The sequence below is a fragment of the Budorcas taxicolor genome, chromosome 8, assembly GCF_023091745.1.
Source record: "Budorcas taxicolor isolate Tak-1 chromosome 8, Takin1.1, whole genome shotgun sequence".
Taxonomy (NCBI): domain Eukaryota; kingdom Metazoa; phylum Chordata; class Mammalia; order Artiodactyla; family Bovidae; genus Budorcas; species Budorcas taxicolor.
In genome coordinates, this window is record NC_068917.1 from 104765686 (window position 1) to 104780434 (window position 14749).

Below are 14749 nucleotides of genomic sequence, written 5' to 3' on the forward strand. Positions count from 1 at the left end.
TGTTTTAAGAACAGTTCATCTTCAGTTCCGTGTTCAGTTTGTTCCCATTTCTTTAAGGCCAATTGGTTTTCCCTATATGGTGGCTCTGTGGTAAAGAATCCACGTGCAATGCAGGAGATACAGGTTTGATCTCTGGGTTGGGAAGATCCCCTGGAGAAGAAAATGGCAACCCACTCCAGTATTGTTGCCTAGGAAATCCTATGGACAGAGGAGCCTGGCAGGCTACAGTTCACGGGGCTGCAAGAGTTGGACACAACTTCAGCTACAAAACCACCATCAGCATGTCATAGCTCTAGGCTGGTCAACATGTAGTCAGCTTCTTTACTCTCTATGAAGACAACTCACAGGATATGGCTCAGAACATTCCCTACAGCCCTTGAGAAGGAACTAAAGGTCCTTGACTAGGCTTAATAACTACATATTTATTATTGGTCTCCTTCGACTGTTTTCCTTTTTTTTCTGCATTTTCTCGCTTCTTTGATTAAATTTATTCTTTGGCTAACTTCTTCACAGACAGAAGGCAGGCTGAGGATATGGGGGACAAGGCCTATAGAATCCCGCTCCATTTCATTTCTTCTGAAATTCTGATTATATGTACCTCAGACCTCACATTCCATCCTCTGTATCTCAATCTCTCTTTATATTTTACACATCCTTTTCTGTCTGTGCTTTCTTCTGACTACTCTTTTTGTATTTGTCTTCCTGCTTTGCTAATTTTCTCTTTGTGCTCACTCAGTATTGCCTGACTCATGCAGCCCCATGGACTGTAGCCTGCCAGGCTCCTCTGTCCATGGGATTTTCCAGGCAAGAATACTGGAATGCATTACCATTTCCTTCACTATCTCTAATTTTCTCTTTAGCTGTATTTGATATTCTGTTAAATTTATGTGCTTCATTGATAAAATTTCTATTTGATTAAACTATTTTTGAGCAGACAAGAAAAGACATATGATTTAAAAAATCTAAATGGTATTGAAATGTATGAATTAAAAATATTTCTATCCCATCCTTATCTGCCCCTAAGGGTAATCATTTCTGTCAGTTTTTTGTGTATGTTTCCCATGTTTCTTTATGCAGATAAAGCATATATGCATTCTTATCATTCTCTTTCTTATGCTAAATTTAGCAATACCAAATATGCAATTATGAATTTAATTTTTTCACTTAAAAGTATACCTGAGAGATGTTGCAATTTGATTATTTTTAAATCTTCCCAGTCCTAATAAATAATCTCCAATTATTCATTTCTAAAATTCCTTCTTTAATTCTATAAATATTCCATACACAATTATTTTACATTCTATGTCTAATAATTCCAGTCCCTGGTGTCTTCACACAGAAGGTATAGATTAAGCTAACTTTCAGTCATAGTGACTTGTTCCCTTGAATGTTCAGTGATCTTTGAGCTATCAGTTCATTTCAGTCGCTCAGTCATGTCTGACTCTTTGCAACCTTATGAATCGCAGCACTCCAGGCCTCCCTGTCCATCACCAACTCCCGGAGTTCACTCAGACTCACGTCCATCGAGTCGGTGATGCCATCCAGCCATCTCATCCTCGGTCGTCCCCTTCTCCTCCTGCCCCTAATCCCTCCCAGCATCAAGGTCTTTTCCAATGAGTCAACTCTTCACATGAGGTGGCCAAAGTACTGGAGTTTCAGCTTCAGCATCATTCCTTCCAAAGAAATCCCAGGGTTGATCTCCTTCAGAATGGACTGGTTGGATCTCCTTGCAGTCCAAGGGACTCTCAAGAGTCTTCTCCAACACCACAGTTCAAAAGCATCAATTCTTTGGCACTCAGCTTTCTTCACAGTCCAACTCTCACATTCATACATGACCACTGGAAAAACCATAGCCTTGATTAAATGTACATTTGTTGGCAAAGTAATGTCTCTGCTTTTCAATATGCTATCTAGGTTGGCTATAACTTTCCTTCCAAGGAGTAAGTGTCTTTTAATTTCATGGCTGCAGTCATCATCTGCAGTGATTTTGGAGTGCCCAAAAACAAAGTCTGACACTGTTTCCACTATTTCCCCATCTATTTGCCATGAAGTGATGGGACCAGATGCCATGATCTTCGTTTTCTGAATGTTGAGCTTTAAGCCAACTTTTTCACTCTCCTCTTTCATCAAGAGGCTCTTTAGTTCTCCTCACTTTCTGCCATAAGGGTGGTTGTCATCTGCATATCTGAGGTTATTGATATTTCTCCCAGCAATCCTGATTCCAGCTTGTGCTTCTTCCAGCGCAGTGTTTCTCATGATGTACTCTGCATATAAGTTAAATAAGCAGGATGACAATATACAGCCTTGACGTACTCCTTTTCCTATTTGGAACCAGTCTGTTGTTCCATGTCCAGTTCTAACTGTTGCTTCCTGACCTGCATATAGGTTTCTCATAGTGATTAATGGGGATCCTGAGGATCTAAATCGAAGATGAGTTCTTCCAGAATGAATTTGCATTGGTTTCTGCCAGGAACTCAGAGCAAAGAGTGTTAGTGATCTGAAGTAACTTCAGTACCATTCCAGAATCTTCCATGTAATCCATGTTTTTCATTTAGTCTCCCCTATCCCACATGTTGGGGCCAAAATTTAGGTCTCCGTAGAAACACTGACTGACTTCCCTGGTAGCTCAGCAGTAAAGAATCTACCTGCAATGCAGGAGACACAGGAGATTTGGGTTTGATCCCTGGGCCGGGAAGATCTAGAGGAGGGCATGGCAACCCACTCCAATATTCTTGCCTGGAGAATCTCATGGACAGAGGAGCCTGGTGGGTTACAGTCCATATGGTCACAAAGAGTCGGACACAACTTAATTGACTGAGCACACTCACAGAGACACTGACAACGGGTGTTGCCCTGGATATGTTTCTGGGCTTCCATTTAATTGATCTCTCTCTTTAAGTGCCAGCACCACTTTACTTATCACAGTTTTATGGTACAGTTACTATCTGGAGGCCTTCCCTGGCTCCCAGTGCAGGAGACACAAGAGACATGAGTTCTATCCTTGGGTCAAGAAGATCCCCGGGAGTGGGAAATGGCAAACCATTCCAGTATTCTTGCCTGGAAAATTCCATGCACAGAGGAGCCTGGTGGGCTGTTGTCCATGGGGTTGTAAAGAGTCAGAAACAACTGAGCAACTGAGCACGACGTGCACATCCTATCTGGTAGAGAAAACCTTTTCGAAATTATCTAGGCCTTCCATGATCATTTACTTTCCCAAATGGTCTTTCCTTTATTTATTTTTTTAAGCATGGTTTCTCTGGAGTCGTTTTGTCGTTGTTGTTTGGGGGACAGGACTTTGGTTTTGGTTTTTTGCTTGTTTTCTGGCTGCTTTTTGCAGCACCTTAGTTCCCTGACCAGGGCTGCAACTCAAACCCACTGCAGCAGAAGTTGGGATTCTCAACCACTGGATGACCAGGAAAATTCTCCAAATAATCTTTCTTTCTTCTTCCTTTTTTTTTCAACCATTTTTATTAGTAGTATTTTTTTTAATATTTATGTGGCTGCACCAGGTCTTAGCTGTGGCATGCTGGCTTTTTAGCTGTGGCACACAGGCTGTTAGTTGCAGCATGCAGGATCTAGTTCCCTGACCAGGGATTGAACCTGAGACACTGGCATTGCGAGTGTGGAGTCTTAACCCCTAGACCACCAGGGATGTCACCCACAATGATCTTTTATACTGTTCACCCATGGACTTTAGTGAAGTGAAACAAGCTATGAGGACTTGTCAAGAAAATGATGGCAGAAGTATGTTAACCACAAACCCTACACCAACACAAGTAGGAACGAAAACGAAGCAAAAGCAAGAAAAAGTACTTCCAGCAGGCTATAGCTGGGAAAGGCCTCAAGAAGATTGCAGCCTTTTAACGCCCTTTGGAACAAACTGAGAGTCCCATGACCTGACACCAGTTTCCAGCTTGTGACCACAATGCAGTGTCATAGATTGTAAGTGGAGGCAATTCTGAAGGTTCCCACACTCTGAGTCCTGGGGGCATGGGAAAGCTGCTGTAAGAATGAGAAGCACTCCCGTTGGGGCCCACTGGCTCATCATTGATTGCCAAGGGACCTGGTGTTGCAAGAGATTCTGGTCTGCCAAGCACATGATCGTCTTTCTCTGTTATCATTTCCTATCAGATTGGGGCAGTATCTAGAGACAAGACTACTTCACAATTCCAGAGAGCATGGAATAATCCTATGCTGACACATTTGAAAAGGCAAATGGAAAGAGGTGAATAACTACTATCTAGAGTCTCCTGTGTCTCCGGCATTTCAGGCAAATTCTTCATCTGCTGAGCCATCAGGGAAACCCCTAAAATAACTAAACAACATATTTTAAATGTCCTACGTGAGAGAAAGAAGGAATTCTTTCCAATTTACAAACACCAATGTACTGATGCTTTGAATAGATAATGCACGAGAGAAAATTAGAGATATCAAAGTTGATTTATAAAATGTTCTAGAATAAAGTATTAAGTAGAACCTGGGAGCAGACTTAATTAGCAGTATACTATGACTATGACTGTGTATTACAAGAATGCAAAGGTGGCTAAATGTTAGAAAATTTATATTAATGTTGACCAAGTGGGGAAAGCATATAGTCCCATGGCAGATTTCAATAAAACACTCATAAAATTTAATGTCCATTCTTAATAAAAGGTCTTTGTAAAATGAGATTAAGTGAATAATTTCCTTACTGTCAAAACATATCTCATACCAAAAACCAATATCATGCTTAGCAATCAAACATTTATAATCTCTATAATATGACATTGTTTTTATGTGATAGACATTGTAATTAGCAAAAGAACAAAATAAGAAGTTTAAATACTGGAATGAAAAAGACAAAATTATCGTTATTTGCAGATAACAGGAAGTTTAAAATTCAGCAGAAAATTTTTGAAAAGTAAAAAGTTGATAAGGTTTTCATGATATAATATTAATATTCAGTACTCAAAGTCTTACAATGTATTATAAATATAACCCAAATTTAGTCCATCTTAAAAGTATATTAATTTATATAAATAAATTTTAATTACATGAAAAAAAAAAACAGAAAACTACTAAGAAATAGAAAATAATATATGAGTAAGTGAAAAGGCATCCCCTATGGAATACAGAATATTCTAGAATACAGAAATATTCTAGTATAAATTCTTACAAAATATTTAATCTACAAAATCATCCTATTTCTGGTCCAAATTCCAACATGATATTTACAGAAAGAAGCATTTTTTAAAAGTATTCCAACAGTAGGAAATATATGGTATCTCAAATCAATGGTGACTGGTAAAAGCTAATCACATAAATAATTAGGCTATTGTAACTATGATGAATACTGTGAAAGAAAAATACAGGTCAGTGTGGAATGTTTTAAATAAAATGCAGGTTCTAGTTTCATTCATTACATAAAATAAATTCCAAGTACAACAAAATATTTTAAAGTAAAAACCAAAATTACATAAACACTAGGAGAGAAACTGGACAATTGTTTTTATAATGATGTGTGGAAAGTCTGAGCATGTCATGATAGCCAGTGATCACAAACAAAAGATTAAGAACCTCAACTATGCAACAGTGAAAACTTTCCAACGCAGAACAAATAGGAGCCCTGTAAAGCAAGAAAAGTTAGAAGACAAAGGACAAATGGGAGATGCGTGCAACACAAATGGCGGACAACCCACTGCTACTTTGATTCGAAGAGTTGTGTAGTCCTTGCGAAAACATCATTCTTCCTCCCAAGGGAAAAAGTATTGGTTCTTCAGCTCACGGAATTTGTCTCCTATCTCTACTGACCCATTCCCATAGGCTTTGAAGGTGGAGGGAGAGGAATGACCACTGGCAGATCCTATCACTCACTCCTGCCAGAATTGTCAAGCACCCTTCACACACACACACCCACACACACAGTATGTGAACATATCATACATACATATACCACACACATGTATGCACACATGACAACATATATGTGCACCCATGTACCACACACACACACACCCCACGAACAGACCATATGCACATTCACCACACAATGACACATGTGTACAGACACAGCAGGCAACATAAAATGCACACATGCACCACTACACACTATACACGCACACTCCGTATGAGCATACCATATGCATATGCAGCACCCAATACACACATGTGTGTACACACAACCAACAGCACGCACATGCACACGTGTACCATATACACAGTATATGCACACACACATGCTTGCGCCCTTTGGGCACTTTATTGAGGAATCAGAACTGCTAGTCTGTGGTGTGCACCTTCCAGGAATACTGTTCAGCTGTTTCCAAGCTCTGCATTCTTTCCAGATCCAGAACCTTGCCCTGGAATGTGGTCCTGGAGGGGGTATGACCCGTCTGCCCCCAGAATGGAATCAGAGGCACTCCGCAGCCTGCTTCCTGATTCCGGGCACAGGACAGACCTTTCCTCCCTCTGCTGAAGGGCTCTGCTTCTGTGAAACAAAGCCAGAGTGTGCGGTGAGCTGAAGTCCCAGGCCTCCTCAGATTCTGCTGTTAGGGTGTCTGTCTTAGTCCCTGATGGTTTTAGGAAACCCCCTTCCCTCCCAAGTTTTGGCAGCATCTTCTGGGGTACTCAGGGCAAGGGGAGCCTCTAATCATGAGTGACCATAGGAGGCCACTGTGAACCATAAGCTGTTACATGACAACTTGTCCAGCCATGGTCACAGAAATTCCCCAGAATGTGCATAATCGAGGGACAGAGTCCCTGCGGCAAAGTCACCCATGGAGGCCACCCGCGGAGGCCACATGGCTCCAGTGCTGTGGTGGCTCAGACTACTGCTGAAGCCCTCTCTGAAGATTGCCATCACAGCCCACAGCACATTTTGGGAGCGGTATTCAGAGTCCATAAGTGAAATCGTTTCCAGACTGTATTCAATTTCTGGAAATAGGTAAAACCATTTGCCACATGTTCTAGTGCTTTTGTTTTTGTGTTTTGGGCCAAGCCTCGTGGCCTATGGGATCCTAGTTCCCCGACGAGAGATCAAACCCGCACCCCTTGCAGGGTTAAGCACGAAATCTTAATCACTGGACCACCTGGGAAGTTCTCAGCATGTTCTAGTTTATAAAAGAAATGTCCATAGAGAATAGAATTGTGGTTGCCAAGGGGGTGGAGGGGGAAGGGAGGGGTGGTGGGGTTAGCAGATGCAAGCTACTATATGTCGAATGGATAAACAATGAGGTCCTACTGTATAGCACAGGGAACTCTATTCAATATCCTGTAATGACCCTTAATAAAAAAGAATATAAAAAAAGAATGTATATATAACCGACCTACTTCGCTGTACAGTAGAAATGAACACAACATTATAAATCAACAATATCTCAAGAAAAAATTAAATTAAAAATGCCTAACAGGCTAAGTTTTAGTGATACATATTTTGTATGCGTGTATAACGTTTTCACCATATGTAGAGAAACAGAGACAGAAACCCACGAGGTAATAAACCTATGCAGTGTTCTTTGGTAACTCATAAACACATTTTGAAGGCAATTCCCAAAGGGGATTTCTGAAGACTTTTTAAAAACACTAATAGCATCAGTAGAATAAGTATTTAGTTTTTCAAAGTATCTACTTGGAAAGAGTACAATTTAGATGAAAATCTAGCATGTTTGGGGGGAAAAGTCTCATTAGAGTCACAAACTGTCCAGCAGATGTCCTCTTCTTTCTAAATGTTCTTTTCAAAGGCTTAATCAGCATATCTTCCTTTCCTATATGAACCTCACTACCTCCCTCCAGCAACCAGCCAATCTGATGAACCATCAGTTCTTCCATTTTCACTCTGGAAATGTCTCCCTCTATTGTGATTTTTAATGTCTCTTCATGAAATGTCCTGCCTTTGTTCATATTCTTATACCCCTCCCCACTTCTATTACTGGAATTTCCCTCTTAGATTCCTCCAATCCTTCTAGGTCCAGCTCAATCTCCACCTGAGTAACTGTTGCTACCCGCTTCCTTCTTTTTTGCACCCCTCCTTTCTTGTGATTCAAGCTTCCCTTAGTGGCTCAGACGGTATAGAATCTGCCTGCAATGCAGGAGACTGGAGCTCAATTCCTGGGTCAGAAAGATCCCCTGGAGAAGGGAATGGCTAACCACTCTAGTATTCTTGCCTGGAGCATTCCGTGGACAGAGGAGCCTCGCCGGCTATAGTTCATGGGGTCACAGAATTGGACACGACTAAACAACACTTGCCTCTTGTCATTCCGCTTATAGGGTAGAAACTCTGTCACTGAAGGCACTCAGCAAAGTTTGCTGGGTGTTGTGAAATGAAACCTGGACTGATGTCTCAATCACAGGGAACATTCAGGGTCAAATGAAAGCAGATGACATCAGTTTGTTTCAGTCGGGCAAGAGTCCAGTCTGCTCACGATGAATGCTAAACTAACAGACGGGACTGTATTTCACACTTCCGTTCTCATTCCTTTGAAAGTATACTGGGAAGTTGCCTGGCTACACTCCAGACAGGACACACGACAAGTCCTCCTTAGAGTTTAAGAAACATGCCTCAGACAGATATGATCCATTGGAAGCCATCAGTTAGAGAAGAGTAGTGTTACGCAAAAAAAGAAAACAGTATTGTCTGGGAATAGAAAGGTCGAAGACACAGGCTGTGCAAGTGAGGTTGGAAATCACACCTAGCCTTTGGACAGGGAACATTTTGGTCAGTTGTCTAATGTTCACCTGGCTTCCTACTTCCATGTTCATTTCTTGCTTCATTTTTGCTGGTGCCAGAGAAAGTATATTTGGGTGTAACTTCTGGAAAAAAATATCAGCAGAACTAGCTTTGAATTATCTAATCATTTTTTGCCCTTGCAGAAGGATTTTATGGGTTTTGTTATTGGTGTGTAAGATTTTATGTAGGGAATGATAGATTATTAAGAAAGTGTGGGAATCAACAATGCCCAACCATATAGGGAACACTTTATTTGCGGCAAATATGTTTAACAAAGGGTTAAGTCTTACTATTAACCACTAATTTGACATGGCTACCAAGGCTCTATACTTAGCAGGAAGGACCACCAGTAATGCATTTTTCCAAATGACAGACAGGCTCAAAGAGTGGGCTCAAGGGTGGACTCAGAGCAACTCCAAGCCAACTAGACAATGACATTCAGCAAACCAGTAGTTAAAAACAAACCTGTGGTGATTCAGCAAGCTTATTCCTGAGGCGGGAAGGGGCAGGGAGGGAAATGTCTACATACTTTTGTCTTAGCATAAGTGTTGAGTTCAGAACATTTCCAAATCACAATATAACTCGGATTATGTTAAGCTATGATTTTGTTCACAGGGAGTCAAATTCCATCCCTGTGTTCTATGAATGTTGGTTTTTGTCTTTCTGTTTGTTTGTTTTTTTAAAAAAACTTTCCTTTCACTGTAAGTATTCTTTATAAATCTTACAAATATAAATAACTCTAATGGCTTATCACCACCCTCAGAGTGGGGTTCCTGAGGAATCTCTTCAGAATTAGATAGGCATTCACTCAGGTCAGAGAATTTTGGAGCTTCTCAATGGAAATGCTGAAAAGTTCAGTACAGCTGAGCATCTTCTCCAACAGGCTCAAGCCTCAGACTCTCATTCCACTCAGAAAGCATCTGCTCAGAATAGATTGTTTTTCTCACTACTCAGCTACAACACTTTGTTTCAGTTTACCGGAGCACAGCATGGTGGTTGACCAAGCAAATAATTACGCAAAGCAGAAATCATAAGGCATTAAAAGATAAGTCAATTTGGAAACTCGCATTTCCAAAAGTGCAGGCTAATGCCCTAGAATTATACATAAACTAGAAGCAGTCCAAAGCGTTTGTTCTCGGGAAACTGGTGAAGTTCCAGGGATTTAGGGCAATGACCTGGATGACAAAGCTGACGAAAGCTGGGTGGGTGATAAAAGGCCAGTTGGCAACTCACTTGCAGGCAGAGGTTGAGGACGATGACCTGGCTTGTCACCCTTAGAAAGCTAAGTGTGCAATACGATCAATACAGACCACAGTCCCGGGCCACATAGGCAGCCCTCCAAGGCACACAGGCAACTCCCCAAGTCTGTTCAGCCCCGTGTGTCCTTCTTGATGTAGGTCTCTGCTCTGCTGTCTCATCCAGTGACAAGCCTTGGCCTTTCCATGCCTGGCTCTCAGTCAGCTTTGCGTGCTCCCCCAGCTGTATCTCCAGTGGGGGTTCCAGCTCTGTTCTAGCTCCACCCCCATCTGAGTGATCTCTTTACAGAGGTCTACAGGGGTCTGGACTGGTCTACAAGGTCTATCAGGGCTTCCCTTATAGCTCAGTTGATAAAGAATCTGCCTGCATGCAGGAGATCCCAGTTCGATTCCTGGGTCAGGAAGTTCTGCAGGAGAAGGGATAGGCTACCCACTCCAGTATTCTTGGGCTTCCCTTGTGGCTCAGCTGGTAAAGAATCTGCCTGCAATGCAAGAGACCTGGATTCGATCCCTGGGTTGGGAAGATCCCCTGAAGAAGGGAAAGGCTACCCACTCCAGTATTCTGGCCTGGAGAATTCTATACAGTCCATGGAGTCACAAAGAGTCGGATACGACTGAGCAACTTTCACTCCTTACAGGGGTCTACAGGCTTCCCTGGTGAGTCAGCACTAAAGAATCCACCTGCCAATGCAGGAGACACGAGTTCGATCCCTGGGTCGGAAAGATCCCCCTGAAGAAGGAAATGGCAACCCACTCCAGTATTCTTGCCTGGGAAATCCCATGGACCAAAGACCCTGGTGTGCTGCAGTCCATGGAGTCACAAAGAGTTGGACACTGCTTAGCAACTAAACAACAATAACAGGGCTCTGCAGCAGCAGCCTGCGCTTGTCGAGGGAGGTGGGAGGAATGACTGCAGAGATGGAGGGAAGTGGAGGAAAGTGCTGACACCAGAGGTGTGTTACAGATGGAGATTGAAAGATGCAGTCTCACAAGGTCAGTCACCTTGGTGGAGTTTCTTCAGCCTCCATCTAATCCTGCAAGCTCTTCCAGATTCACCAAACTGAGACTGGTATTCAGACCAGGTAGCTATGTGTTAATTTTCTCCAAGAAATCTAGTAAGAATGCTCATGAATCCTGTTCCCAGGCAGCCAAGTCAGACTCCGTTGTTTCATGCCTTTGGCAGCAAGCTGCAGACTGGCTGGAGTCTTCAAGTCTGGCAGCCTTGTGCAACATCTCCTTGACAGGGACTCATGCAATGTGAAAACTTAGACTCTCTGACCCAGACCAAGACACTGTCTTCCTTGTTCAGTGCAAGAGATGCTCTGCCCAGTGGCTGTAACTTTAAAGGCCCTGCAACAACAATTCCCCTTTCCTGGGCTCCGCACCTTTTTGGCCAGAAGGCAGCTTTGGTGGAGAGCCTCAGGGCTGTCCCTGACCATCCCAGCCTAGCACGAGTGTCCACATCATCTGGTGTTCATCTCTGTGAGATCACAATGAATAGAAACCATCCCAAGACAACCCGAGGTCCCTCTGGTTCTTGGAGCTGAGCCCTCTTTCAGATTCTAAGGTCCACTCTTCACTGGAAGGCATCTTGGACAGAAGGAATCACAGCTTGTGGTAACAGCTATACATGCTTTGCCCTGTCTCATCCATTCTTGGCTGTACTCAGTTCAGTTCAGTTCAGTCACTCAGTCATGTCCGATTCTTTGCAACCCCATGGACCACAGTACTCCAGGCTTCCCTGTCCATCACCAACACTTGGAGCTTGCTCAAACTCATGTCCATCGAGTCAGTGAAGTCATCCAGCCATGTTATCCTCTGTTGCCCCCTTCTCCTCCTGCCCTCAATCTTTCCCAGTACCAAGGGCTTTTTCAGTGAGTTGGCTCTTCGCATCATGTGGCCAAAGCACTGGAGCTTCGGCTTCACCCTCAGTCCTTCCAATGAATATTCAGGACTGAATTCCTTTAGGATTGACTGGTTTGATCTCCTACAGTCCAAGGGATTCTCAAGAGTCTTCTCCAGCATTACAATTCAAAAGCATCAATTCTTCAGCACTCAGCCATCTTTATAGTCCAACTCTCACATCCATACATGACTACTGGAAAAACCATAGCGCTGACTGTACGGACCTTTGTCAGCAAAGTGATGTCTCTGCTTTTTAATATATATGCCTATGGACCCTGAGAAATTATGTCCTTTCCCTTCCCCAAAATCTCTGTACATCACTCAAAGGAATGTATCTTCTTCAAGGGGAGAAGGCAGACTTCCAGTCCCAGCTAATTTCCTAAAACCTCTGGCCATTGGTCACTTCCACCACTGGCAGCCTTGGCACATTTCTAAGGGAAAATAGAAGTATTTCTCAGCTTTTGCTACAGCCCCTTATAAGAACCTAGGAAATACTGTGGTAGAATTTAAAATCTATAATTAATTATTTTTAGTAACTTATGGTAGGCAGAATTCTAAGATAGCCCTCATAATCTGTGCCACTTGGTGTCCACAGCCTGAATAATCTTTTCCCCTTGATTGTGACTTACTTTTAACCAACAGAATATGGGGGGGAAAGTGATGGGCTTTTGCAGGTATAATTAAGGCTCCAAATTAGTTGATTTTTAGTTAGTTAAAAGTAGATTATCCTAGGTGGGCATGACTTAGATGAAAGCCCTTTAAAAGGGGATCTGGTCTCTCCCTGTATTCAGAGATTATCCTTGCTGACTTGATGAACTGGGCAGTCTGTTTAGGAATCCCAGATGGCAAACAATTCAAAATGGCCCTCTAGGAACTATGATTGACATCTAAAACTTGAGGACAGCTTCCAGCTGACAACCAGCAAAAAGCTTGGACCTTCAACCATACCACCACAAGGAAATGAATTCTGCCAACAACATGAATAAGTATAGAAGAGGGATCTTCCCCAATTGAGCCTCTTGATGAAGATGCAACCCAATCAACACGTTGAGTACAGACTTGTGATACCGAGCAGAGAAACCAAATAAACCAAACCTGGATTCCTGATCCATAAAAGATTGAAGATAACAAATATGTACTGTTTTAAGCCATTATATCTGTAGTAATTTGCTACACCACAGTAAAAAATTAAAAAGCATATACAGTCTTTGCTATAATTCCCTCTCAAATATTTCATCTTCTAGTTTCTAGTTGTCCTCCCAAAATCACGCTTACCAAAGATTCAGAAAAAAATGTTTAAGAAATCTGAATCAGCATTGTGCAGCAAAGGATACAATCAGAAACTCTGGGAAATTTTCAGAAGGTCAAAAATATAAAGTTTAAGTTAACACCTAGAAACAGAATTCTTAAGGAGGAAGCTATTCTTGCTTTAAAAATTATTTTGGTAAATTATTTGGATTAAGGTTGATGCTTAGGTCATAGATTAGTGGTAGTGGTTTAGTGGCTAAATCATGTCCAACTCTTGTGATCCCATGGACTGTAGCCTGCCAGGCTCCTCTGTCCATGGGATTCTCCAGGTGAGAATACTGGAATGGGTCGCCATTTCCTTCTCCAGAGGATCTTCCTGACCCAGGAATCAAACCAGAGTCTCCTGCACTGCAGGCAGATTCTTTACTGACTGAGCTATGAGAGAAACCCCTAGGTCATAGATCAGTGGGGGAAAAAAGAAGGAAAGAAAAAGACAGCTAAATGGTTCTGCATTTCAGGAATTTAGGGGATTTGATAATGAAGATGAGAAGGATTGGGAAGAGAAGAGAACATTGAAGAACAGAGATAACTAACATCTGCTTTTAATTATTTGCATATCTAAAATATAATATTCTCTTGTTATAGGGAGAATAATGGCCACCAAAGATGCCTGCATATTAATGCCAGAGTCAGTGGGTAAGCTATCTTCCATGGCAAAAGGAACTTTGTAGATGTGATTAAATTAAGAATATTGAGATTACTCTGAATCATCCAGGGAGGCCCCTTGAAATCACAATGATCTTTATAAGTGAAGTGGGACTGGGAAAGGGAACAGGAGGGTCAGAAAGAAAGATTTGAAAATGCCACACTCCTGGCTTTGAAGATGGAGAAGAGGTCACAATCAAGGAACATAGGCAACCTCTAAAATCTAGAAAGAGCAGACAAATGGATTCCCCCTCGAGCTTCCAGAAGAAACACAGCTCAGCCAATACTTTGACCAGTGAGGCTCAAGGCAGACTTCTGACTTTCAGAACTGTAAAATAATAAACCTGTGTGATGGAAAGTGTGGCAATCTGTTTACTGCATCAGTAGGAAACTAACACACTCTCCATTCATATTACCTAAATGCCCTAAGTCCTTAGTGAGACTTTGGGTGGAAATCATGAAAAGGAGCTGAGTTCTACAGGTGGGTCAGTGCCAGGGGAGCAGGGACCCCACACAGGAGGGTGAGATCTAATTCATAGGAAGCAGAAACTGGCTGTAGAGTTGACATAACACATCCACATTTACTACCTCATGGAATTTTCAGAAATCTTTAAATAGTACTGGATGCCCCACCAATTTTGTGATGAGGAATTAAACCAATCTGATCTAAATCTAAGTGTCTTGGGTTTACACTGAGAAGGAAAACAAGCAGCACTCATCAGATTTTTATTTGACATGTGTAATAGGATATTCAATGGAACACTTTCTCTTATACAATTTTATTTTTATGTTTTTGAATAGTAATATTACTATTAGTAATAATAGTAATACATGTTTAAGCTCCTTGGAAGAAAAGCTATGACAAACCAAGATAGCATGTTAAAAAGCAGAGACGTTACTTTGCTGACAAAGGTCCGTCTAGTCAAGGTTA